At 35.0% G+C, this 11,359-nt stretch overlaps 1 long non-coding RNA gene across 1 annotated transcript in view; it reads right to left on the bottom strand.

Annotated features, from left to right (window-relative positions):
• LOC116564168 overlaps positions 1–7,283 on the bottom strand; it is a 34,018-nt gene extending 26,735 nt beyond the window's left edge. The window contains exons 1-2 of the long non-coding RNA XR_004274764.1: positions 7,272–7,283; positions 772–776 (exon numbers count right to left, since the gene is read on the bottom strand). This is a non-coding gene — a long non-coding RNA (uncharacterized LOC116564168). The remainder of the gene's footprint in view (positions 1–771; positions 777–7,271) is intronic.
• Between the last annotated feature and the right edge of the window lie 4,076 nt (positions 7,284–11,359).

Below are 11,359 nucleotides of genomic sequence, written 5' to 3' on the forward strand. Positions count from 1 at the left end.
ACTATCTTAACTTTGATCCTAGTGTTGTTCCTACTGCTTCCAGCTGCCTCGTGTGAAGAGGTTCTGATGGCATATTTCTTTGGCCCAAAATCATATTAGATTAGGCAAGGAACACTCACAGACATGTATGATTATACAATAAAACTAGATCAACTGAATGTCAGAAAAAATGTGGGCATTTTAGTACTTATAGTATACATATATTACTTAAAGTATGTATCTCTTTGTGAGAGATGATCAAACTCAGCTCAATGATTAAATGCATTTTATATGCTAAATTGCAGTATATAGCAAGTTGAAAATCACTTTCCAATTTGTCTACCACTCTAAATCTAGGGACCTTAGGGTAAACTGTGCTTTAATCCAGAACATTTTTTTCAATTAGCTTCTTTTTCATGCTAGGAAAATATTCTTTGATATAGGAGCTGTATCTCTACCAATTCTCTTTACCAATTACTACACCCATACCCTAAGAGACCCCTTTGAGCTGCAAGCATTCTTGAGAGGCAAATATGCCTACGAGCTTTACATTCTGCATATTATTAAATTAAATATCACATTACTTTGCCTGTAAAAGCACTCTTTCCAAAATTGTCAAGTCATTCTTTTTATCTGAAAGGATACAGGAAATACACCATTTTTAGATTTAGCTTTAAAAGGATATAGCTTTTAAAGAGATGTAAACCTCTACCACTTAATCTTTAAGTCCCATTTTGCTTTATACCTTTACTGACATTTCTTGATTTCTTAAAATACTTTAACGAGATGTACTTGTACTTAAAAACTAAGAAGCAATGCTTTTAGAGGAAAACCTATTCCACACACCATTGTATAGATACATAGATTTTATTCCTGCCTCTAAAAAAAAAAAACTGATCACACCAGAAGAATTGTAACAATAAGTCAATAATTCCTTAACATTTATGCAGGAAGTTAGTTACAAAGTGATGCTGCATGGTGTGTCTATGGGTGGTGTTTGAAGAGACATTACTGGGCACTATTTTACTCTATTGAGAATATTTTCTTTCCAAATATGATTTCCACATGTCTGGAAAGAAATTCACAATGTATAAATCGATAGTATCCTACTTTACTAAATGAAGGAGAAAAACTGAGACTTGTAACAATTCAAATGAAAATACATTTTTTAAGCTTCCTATATGTTTATACTCATCCAATCATTATTTATTTATTTAACATATATTTATTGGAAACCAATTATGTGTCAGGCAATAAAATAGGCCTTGAGGGTACATCAATGAAAAAAGAAAGTCAGTTTTTTTTTTTTTTCAGAACTGACAAGTTAACAGGAAATACAGACAAGTAAGTTTACAGTTATAATGAGAAAGACATTATAACAAGAGTAGATTCAGAAAGCTGTATAACCAAATAAGGAGGGTATAGAAACCAAATTAAAGGAACTAAAGAAGGTTATAAATAAGGAAAATGACTCTGGAGTACGTAGGATTTAAGCATGCACGAGAGAAAGCACCAACAGTTGTACAAATGTGGAGGCTAAGTACGACATTATTTAGAAAGTCACAGGTTTTGTATAAAAGCACTGGAAAGATTTTTGGTCACAGGTAGTTACTACATGGTTTAAAATAAAAAGGAGAAGGAGTTTGAGAGTCTTGTTAAGAGTAGCTGGTGATGGAAATTAGTACTAAGTGGAAGTGATAGAGAAAAAGGTAAGAAATCAAAGAAATTAACCTTGTAAGGGGGCAGAGCAGAAGATAGAAGAAAATTGAGTTTAAAAAGTGGGACATTTTAAGTTAAATTTTAAATACAGTTTCAGAGTTAGAGTAGAAAGAAAAACTTTTTTTTTTTATGTAAGACCATTTTAAAAGAAAAGTAATCAGAACTTTGAAAAAAGACAGTGAGTTATATTTTAAAAACTGAAGAAAATGCCTCATTTACAAAAAACATTTTAGGAACATGCTAGAAGACTTCCAGTTAGTGTTTTCAATTGTTGTATCTAAAAGTATAGAGAAGATTATCATCAAGGGAAAACCACCTGAAAGAATTTAAAAACTTAACTGACAAATTATAAGCCACAATGAAAATAGCAGAGTAAATATTGTAAAAATCATACAAGGAATGTTAAAAGAGAAAAATCAAAAGTACTTTTATACCGGAAGCCAGGCTCCTTTCTGTAATTTCAGCACTTGCAAGGCTGAGGCGGGAAGATTGCCTGAGCCCAGGAGTTTGAGATTAGCCTGGGAAACATATAAAACATTTAAAAATCAGCCAGGCATAGTGATGTACAGTTTTAGTCCCAGCTACTTGGGAGGCTGTGGTGAGCCATGATTGTACACTGCACTACAGCCTGGGTGATAGAGCAAAACCCTGTCTTAAATAAATAAATAAAGTACTCTTAGAATTCAGAGTGAATTAAAAAAAAAACTTGAGTACCTCCATATTAAAGTTAAACGGGAGAAGATAGTTACAATGTAGGAAATAATCACTATACAGCATACGCCTTCTTCAAATGATAAGTAAAAAGAGAACAAAAGGTATGAAATGGCAATTTACAGATGGTTAACAAAAAGCTAACAAGTATATGTACAGATAATCAACTTCCGTACAGAAATGCAAAATGAAACATAAATTATATGCTGTTTACATTCATCAGAGGGGTGAATGGAAAGTAGGTAATGTCAAGAGTTAGTAAGGATGCTTGGGGACTGGAACCTTCAAGACTTACTGGCAGAATTATCAACTAGTATGACCATGTTGACAAGAATTTTGCCTATAATTTAGTGACATATTAACCAAGTATTCCATACAAACCCAGTGAATTCTGGCAACAATTTGTGAAATATTAATTAAGTATCCCATATAAACCAGCTATCCCACTCCTAAGTATACACAGTAGGGCATTTCTTCCAGTAGTCCATAGGAAACACATAGGAATATGTCTTAGTGAAGTATTTATGATAATGGGTAATTTGTGTTTATCATTAGAGGAATATATATACGATAGATGTACACCATGTATTACTATGTCCCAGAAGAAATAAATTAATAGTATAAACTTTAGAAACAGAAAACTCTTAGAGCATGTTGAGAGAAAAATTAACAAATAGTAAATAGGACACAATACATTTATGTAAACAAAAAACACATATGAACAAAAATATTAAATATTTTATGAGGATATGTATAGATACATATCCAATAAAAGAGATCAAAAACTTTAGAGTGAATATCAGTGTTGAAGAAGGGAAATAGCTTACTAAAAGAGAGTAATCTTGTGTACATCTATAATGACAGTTCACCATAAAGAATATGACTTACTCGGGTGTCTCGTACTCAGTTCCAAAAGAAAAAGCATGAGAAAATATAAAATAAATTATGAAAGGTAAGAAACGCCTATCCAAAGGAGGCAATGTAAATCAAAACATATATTTCATTCTTTCTCCATGAAAGCAAATGAAGCAAAATTTTTTCTGAGCTGCAAAAACACTGAAATCTGCCAGTCAAAAGAGCTATATGAAAATACAGTTTATTGGATCAGATTGATTGAGTTACATTGCAAACAACCTCCACATTCACTATGTTAACTCAACTGAAGGTTTTTTCTTGCTGGTAAAAAGTCTGCTAAGGGTTTAGTAACACTTGCGGGCAGCTGTTCTCCACACAGCGGCTGAGTATTCCAGGCTGTTTCTGTATTGTGGCACTCAATTTCAACAAGAGCATCCACAATTTATGTGGTGGGGAAATAAAACTCAGATAATCAAATACCACCTCAAAAAGGCACACATCTCTTCTGCTCTCAGCCCATTAAGTAGAACTCATGACATGGCCAGTTATCAAAAATGCTAAAATATAAAAGGTTGCATATGCCCAGGAATAGAGAAGAAACAGATATATTGTGAGAGGCCAATGGTGAAACAGGAGGATTTTATTAAGGTGGCCAATGGCTCAGTGGATTATCATTCTAAGACTGATCAAAGGACAAAGAAAATGGGGTACTTTTTATACAATCAGGATGACTTAGCAGCTAACAGGTTTACAGAAGCCAGAACAAAAAACAGTTAATTAATCTGTAACATCTTGTGATGCACATTACACTTGAAATATAGCATTTTGAGAAACACATTGTACATTTTTGGGGTGTTATTTTGCCCTGTGACCTTGTAGCTTGTCAGCAAGAAAAATAGGAGTCTTGAGATGCCTGGGAACTTTGCTGAGAATGTGGGGAGAATAGATAAGGTAGGTTTTACAGGGAGTTGGTTAATTTTAAGCAGAGCTGGGGCTAGCTTTCATACTGAACACAAAACAGTAAACTTTATTTTACTATGCAGCAATTACAGACTACCATTGTTATTATTTAATTTCCTTCTTCATATGGGGGAGAACAGTAATATTTCTTCATACAGTATGTAAATCTCTTTTATATCTACTTTCAGTAGTATAATTTAGGCAGATTAATAATTTTAAAAATCAGTAAATAAATATTTAGACTAATTCATCCAAAATGCAGTTTACTGTGTGTAAGAAAGGGAATCCTTCAACTAGAGGTTTGACTCTTCTGAATATACTCCAAGTGCATGCATTTATTAACGATGTAATCATTAATAAATTAAGAAATTTATTTGAGTAATAATCTAATTATCCTCAATATGGTAGTTGATAATAGAATAAATGTTCTCAGTGCTTACTCTGTGTTAGTCATTCCTTTAGATGTTTTGCATGTGTAGCTCATGTAATCTTCACAAACACCTCTGAGGTTGGATTAAGTATCCTCATTTTATAATTGGGCATATTCAGACAGGTTAAATAATTTTTTGAATTCACAGAGATTTTTTGAATTCACAGAGATACAAGAATAGAGTAGCAGAAATTAGAACCTAGGCAGGTTGACAAAATCCTAGCCTGAAGTTATTGTCATCTTATGTCATTCGTATCTTATGTCACATGATTGTATTAGTCCATTTTCATGCTGCTGATAAAGATATACCCAAGCTGGGAAGAAAAAGAGATTTAATTGGATTTACAGTTCAACATGGCTGGGGATGCCTCGAATCATGGTCAGAGGCAAAAGGCACTTCTTACGTGGCAGCAGCAAGAGAAAATGAGAGGAAGAAAGAGAAAACCCCTGATAAACCCATCCGTTCTTGTGAGACTTATTCACACTGGGAGAATAGCATGGGAAAGATGGGCCTCCATGATTCAATTACCTCCCTCTAGGTCCCTCCCACAACACATGGGAATTCTGGGAAATGCAATTCAATTTGAGATTTTAATGGGGATGCAGCCAAACTATATCAGTGATCAATTTGAATAGCAAATAAGATTATAAAGTACTTTACAAATTATAATGCTCTGCACAAAAATAGATGATTCACAAAAATCTGCAGATACTTTACTCACATTCTTTGGCTACCGTGCCTTTGAGTCATCTTATATCATTCCTATCCACTCAATATCATATGATCAATTGGAATAGCAAATAAGATTATAAAACTACTTTACAAGGTACAAAACTCTATACAAAAATAGATGGTTCACAAAAATCTACAGATACCTTTTTTTATATTCTTTGGCTACCATACCTTTCAGATATAAAATACTCAGTTAAAAAAAAAAACAGTAATGTATGTTATTTCTTGCCACAACCTTTACATCTTAGGATTTTTTCCATCATAGGTATAGATTACACTTGCCATTATCTTTTAAAGAAATAGAGAACAATAAAAGTATACTCATTATTTGAGCTCTATGTACATTGATACATAAACAAGGTTATCCAGAAAAAGATAAGCTCTTTCAAACATCACTTAATCTGTTCAACTATATATAGAAATACTTGTTTTATTAAAATCTACCATATTAAGCTTGCAAATTAATTCTATGAAAATCAGACCATTTTACCTATAATTTTACTGTTTTCATTGTGTCAAACCAGTATATTTAGTTTCATAATTTGATTTATTTATGCCAAATGATTGATTTGATTAAATATTTTCACTTTCAAGCAAATGTTTTGTTTCCTCTTCTTATCTCTTTCTATGTCAACCTAGTGAAAGCCACCTCCTTAGATGGGAAGATATTGCTAGTAATTTGACCATTACAACTGGTTTGTATCTAACCTGTTAACTGAGAAGTTTTACTGGGCCTCTGCTACTCATAGTCCTTAAAGTCCAGAAGCAGGAATCAACTCTAATCCTGTAAACCTTCTTGATCTCTGAACTTTATCCACTCCTTACAATCTTTGTTTGGAAACCAAACAATTCATACCAGAACTCATACATTCTTATAATATCTTGCTAAAGGCAGCCAATATTAACCAACAAAGGCTCTCATATTCTGGTTCTTCACGAATTTCCTCCATCTTTAAGTTCATTGAGCACATGATTGCCACCAAAGTTGCCACAGAGGCAACAGTTGCCTTACAGCAGCACAGAGTTTTTGTGCCTTCTACCTTGTTTTATGTCTTCTTTGTTGACTATCGTTCAACTGCTAAGTCATAACCACAGAATTTAGATATGTTATGGCAGAACCGTATTAATTTTTTTGTTAATTGGAATAATGTTAATAAACACATCTGAAATATCAGTGGCTTGATTTAATGTAACTATATTTCTTGTGTGTGTAACAATGCAATTTGTAGGCATTATAAGTTAGAAGGAAGGACTTTTGATATATACTCAGGATAACAGATAATGTCATATTTAATACATGAGCCAGGGTTATCCTGCACATTGACATCTGGGCAAAACACGAAAAGAATGTTTGAAGGAGATACATCTTTCTTCATAACTACATTGGCCTAAAAGTGTCACTCATCATTTTTCTTAGCTTTCCTCTGCAAAAACAAGACACAGGTCCTGCACAGATGCAAAGATTATTGAGAAACGTAATCTCTGCACAGGTAGACAACATGAAGCAATAACACTACATGACAGACAGATAATGAAATTGTCATTTGACAGCCAACCATTTCTGCCACACAGAGGCCATCAATTATTGTTCAAAGTTTATTAGCTATTTTTTTTTTTACTGGTTGTTATGTTGCTTTAATTTAGTCTAGCATACACCTATACTTGCATCCCTGCTTCTAGGGTTAGCTTCTAACTCAATAATGATTTATTTATTTGTCATCATATTTGAAACACTTAGGAGCCTTAACGAACACTGGCACCTGGATCTAATCAGAATCTCCAGGTTAAAGACCTAAGTATAACACTTAGTAAAATTTTTCCTGGTGGTTAACATTGACTGCCAGAGCTGAGGGCCTCTGCTTACCATGTGTGGAAAGTCAGAACTTTTGTAATCATATACCTCCTGAGTGGACTACAGTCCACTTTGCTGCTAAATTTTCTGAAAGCCCTTTTGCGTCTCTGTTGGCACCAGCAAAAAAAAGTGAATGTGGAGTCCAATAAACAGAATTACAATCTGGTGTTGGGTATGGGTGTGCAGATATAATGTGACACATCTTGGAGTTGGCTTGAAAGCCTGCAAGTTGTTTTCTAATATTTAAAGGTTCTTTTGACAAGATACAACTCAATGACAGAGAGATAAAAGGCAGAACTCTTTGTTAGTTATGATCCAAATAGGAGAAGGTTGACAGGCAAGAACAAACAGGATGTTGCTTCCAGGGAAAGGAAACAGCAAGCAGTAGTTGCATGGAGAGTAGTTCATGCATGGGAGTTGGAATAGGGCAAGCTAGGTTTCTCAAGCTCCCTATTGGTTGGTGTATTAATCCATTCTCATGCTGCTATAAAGAACTGCCTGAGATTGGGTAGTTTATAAAGGAAAAAGGTTTAATTGAGTCATAGTTCCACAAGGCTGGGAGGCCACAGGAAACACAATCATGGCAAAAGGGAGGCAAACACATTCTTTACAAGGTGGAAGGAAGGTGAAGTGTTGAGCAAAGCGGGGAAAGCTCCTTATAAAACATTAGAGCTCATGAAAATTCATTCACTATCAGAAGAACAACAATGGAGCAACCGCCCCACGATTCAATTACCACCCACTGGGTCCCCTCCCATGACATGCCATGTGGGGATTATGGGGACTACAATTCATGTTGAGATTTGGGTGGGGAGACAGCCAAACCATATCAACTGGCTAGTTTGAATAATTTTGAATTATTCAGAATTTGAATTTTGATAATTTTGAATAATCTGAATACTTCCAGGGTTAAAGGCTTTCCTTAGTTATGACCCCAGGAACAATTAAGTCAGGTACTTAGTGGACCTAGAGTGTAAGAGTCTGGTAAGAGAAGGGATTAGGGTGTGAACTTAATCAGTTGCTTAAGAAGTAGAACCTATCAACCTCTAGCCAGAACCTCAAAACTAGGTGAAGATAGGGAGTAGGAAATGATGGTTCAGTAAGGTATATGTAAAGGTTAGTGGTATGTGATTGCAGCCAAATAATTGTGGTGGTCATGGTAAAAAATCTGGGGTGAGAGGTCATGGTGGAAGGCTGGAGGGGTGAAATAAAAGAATGCATGGGAGAGTGAGAGATACTCCCAAGGGAATCGAGAAATGAGTTAATATGAAGCAGTTGCCTCCTGAGGAAAGCAATAGTCCGTATTACTTTTAGGATGGCACAGATAGCATGAATAATGCCTTCTACAAGATTTTCCTTTAGGATTGAAAATGTAAGGGTGAACTTACAGTGTGTTGCTTCCATAATTCAAGACATAATCGGTAGGTGGGTACAGAGGGTCACAGACTTGGGTTCTGCGACAGGCTTTATTTTCAAAAAAGGAACAGCATATGGTCAGCAGTTGCTGCTCTAATGGTGTATAGCACAGAACCAAAAACAGTTTCTTGTGCCAGAAGCCTGCAGGCAATGGAAGGCTATCATAGGTTGTCCAGAGACTCCGGGAGATTCCTAAAGCTTCTAAATTGAAGGAGTTTCAGAGAACACTAACAGAGCACCTCCTGGTTTTAATTTGGACAGATTCTAGAACATTTTGTTGAGCCAGAAACAGCAATCCATTTAAGGTAAACTGATTTGTTAGTAGCAGCACTAGTGAGATTAAATAAAATTTGTGAATGAGGAAACTGTTGCCTCCCAAATCCAAAAAGGACTAAGATATTGGACTCGCACGTCCTTAATGTCCTTAATAAGTGTGTCAAATGAATCTCTTCAGAGGAGGATGCCATCAATGCAGCACCCTACCTATGCTTCTGGAAAAGATGATGCATGAAAGTTCTTGTCTGCAAAGACTGTGTGTGATGAAAAGCTGTTGAGACACCCCCTGGGTAGCCCTGTGAAAATATGTTATGTTCCTTCTAAGGTGAAGGCAAACTGCTGCTGAGAGGCTGATGAAATAGGCACTGTATAAAACATATTAGCCAAACCTATAATGACAAGAAATGTACCAATTGCTGATTGGATGAAGTTAGAAATTTTATTGAATGGATGAAGTTAGCAATTGGTTATTGGGTCTGGAGGCCTTAATGGATAGAACCACAGCATTTAGGTTACAGTAATCACTGTGAGGTGCCATTCATTCCTTCCAGGTTTAAGAAGAGGCCTAATTGGACTGTCAAATAAAAAAGCAGTGGGAAATGCATTCATAAATTAGTTCTTATATTGATGAAGTTATCATCTTCAAAGGTCAAGATTCAACTTATTTGGGGCCATGTTAACTATTTTAACTGAGGATCTATGAGGTCCCACTTTGTCAAACCAGTTTGTTTGTGTGAAAGATTTAATTTTAATTTATTACACACTGTTTCACAGTGTCTGTGCCTCCTATGGGATATATTAGAGCCGTAAGTACTATGGCTATGATAAACTTAGGAAAAGCTATATAGTTAAAATAAAGCATACCTGTTTTCCTCTATTTTATATTTAGTTACTTTCCCATGATTACAGGGGTACCATGCTTACACTTAGCAGGATCCAACATGTAACTGTAATTTGATCCTTAGTATTGATTAAATCCATGAAGCTTTGCCAATTGGAACATTTTAGCAAATGTTCAAGTTAATCCAGAATCTATGCTGTAGAGGCAAAGAAAACAATCAGCACCCTTTTTGTTATTAATATATAAATTATTTTAATACATTTTGGATTCCCATTTGGGTCATATTATAGAACTTTGTTTCAATTTAACTGCATAATAATTAAACACATATAATTATTTAAATGTTTGTTAATGTTATATAGTTAAATATATAATTAAAATGAAACAGGTTCATGACATATACCTGTGTGTGTGTATGTGCTTTTAATTCCCTCTCCCTCTATCCAAGATATGTTTTATCCTTTTTCAAATTAAGCCATTTAACATACTTCACAGGTGTTCTCTTTGTCCTGTGTCTCTTCATCTGTATTTATAAATGTCTTCCTCCAGAGAACATCAAGTCAGTATCATCTGGGCTAGAAACCTCCCTCATGGCAATGAGTGTAAGGTTTAAAGATCCCAGATGTAAGTTAGATTTGAATTAACTCCTTCATTGTGACACAGGAGTACTAAAGGTGTTTTCTACTATAACCTTGACAGTTAGGTTTTGTCGTTGTTGTTATAACAGAGCCATTGTAGTACAGTGGCACAGCGAGAGTATGAGGCACTCCAACTAATGGTTATCAGAACAAAACCACCTTCTTCTACGGCTTTGCTTTCTTAAGTAGTGGTTTTCAGCTTTTGTGTTTGTCCAGTGATTGTCACCTTATCTTTACCCAATAACTCACAGTAGAAACTTAAGCAGTACTGGGAAAAGCAGCAGGGAAATCCAGTGGCCTGTCCCATAGAAGGCTATCCATCTCTCATTTCAAGGCTCTCCAGTCCACCCTCAATAGATGATGGTTTGCACTAAGAGTAGGTTACAGCTGCTCCTTAAGAAAACAGTCAGCCCCCTTGTCAAAAGTATCAGTGCCTTTGAATATTGATATGGAAGGACATTTAATAAAGCACAAACATCCTGGCTATGGGTGTTGCATTGTTATACAAGTGGGTAACTTTGACAAGTATTCCAAAGTGGTGGGAAATGCAGGGATGAAAAATTAATTCTGTTGTTCTTTTGGATAAACATTGACTCCTGGCCTCTGAAGTTGATACTCACTAATCCTTGACTGTTTGGGGAGCATGAAGATTGCTAGGGACAGCAACGACATACGCAGTAGCAAAAAAGTTAATTGGCTAACTCAAGCAGTATTACTCAAAGTAATAATAGTAGCAACATACTAGGTGATTATAGCTTATGGATAAGTAAAAATGAATATATATATATATATGTAAGGTACATGTGATTCCTATGAAGTGGTCTAGTGTTATGAGGATGGAATTAGATTCATTATAAATGGATACTGCAAACTTTAGGGAAACTGCTGAACATTATTTTAAAAAATGTATAGTTTATATGGTAGGAGGATAGAAAATAGAATAATATAT

This window comes from Sapajus apella, unplaced genomic scaffold (assembly GCF_009761245.1).
Source record: "Sapajus apella isolate SASKATOON/1434 unplaced genomic scaffold, GSC_monkey_1.0 scaffold2, whole genome shotgun sequence".
Classification (NCBI taxonomy): Eukaryota; Metazoa; Chordata; class Mammalia; order Primates; family Cebidae; genus Sapajus; species Sapajus apella.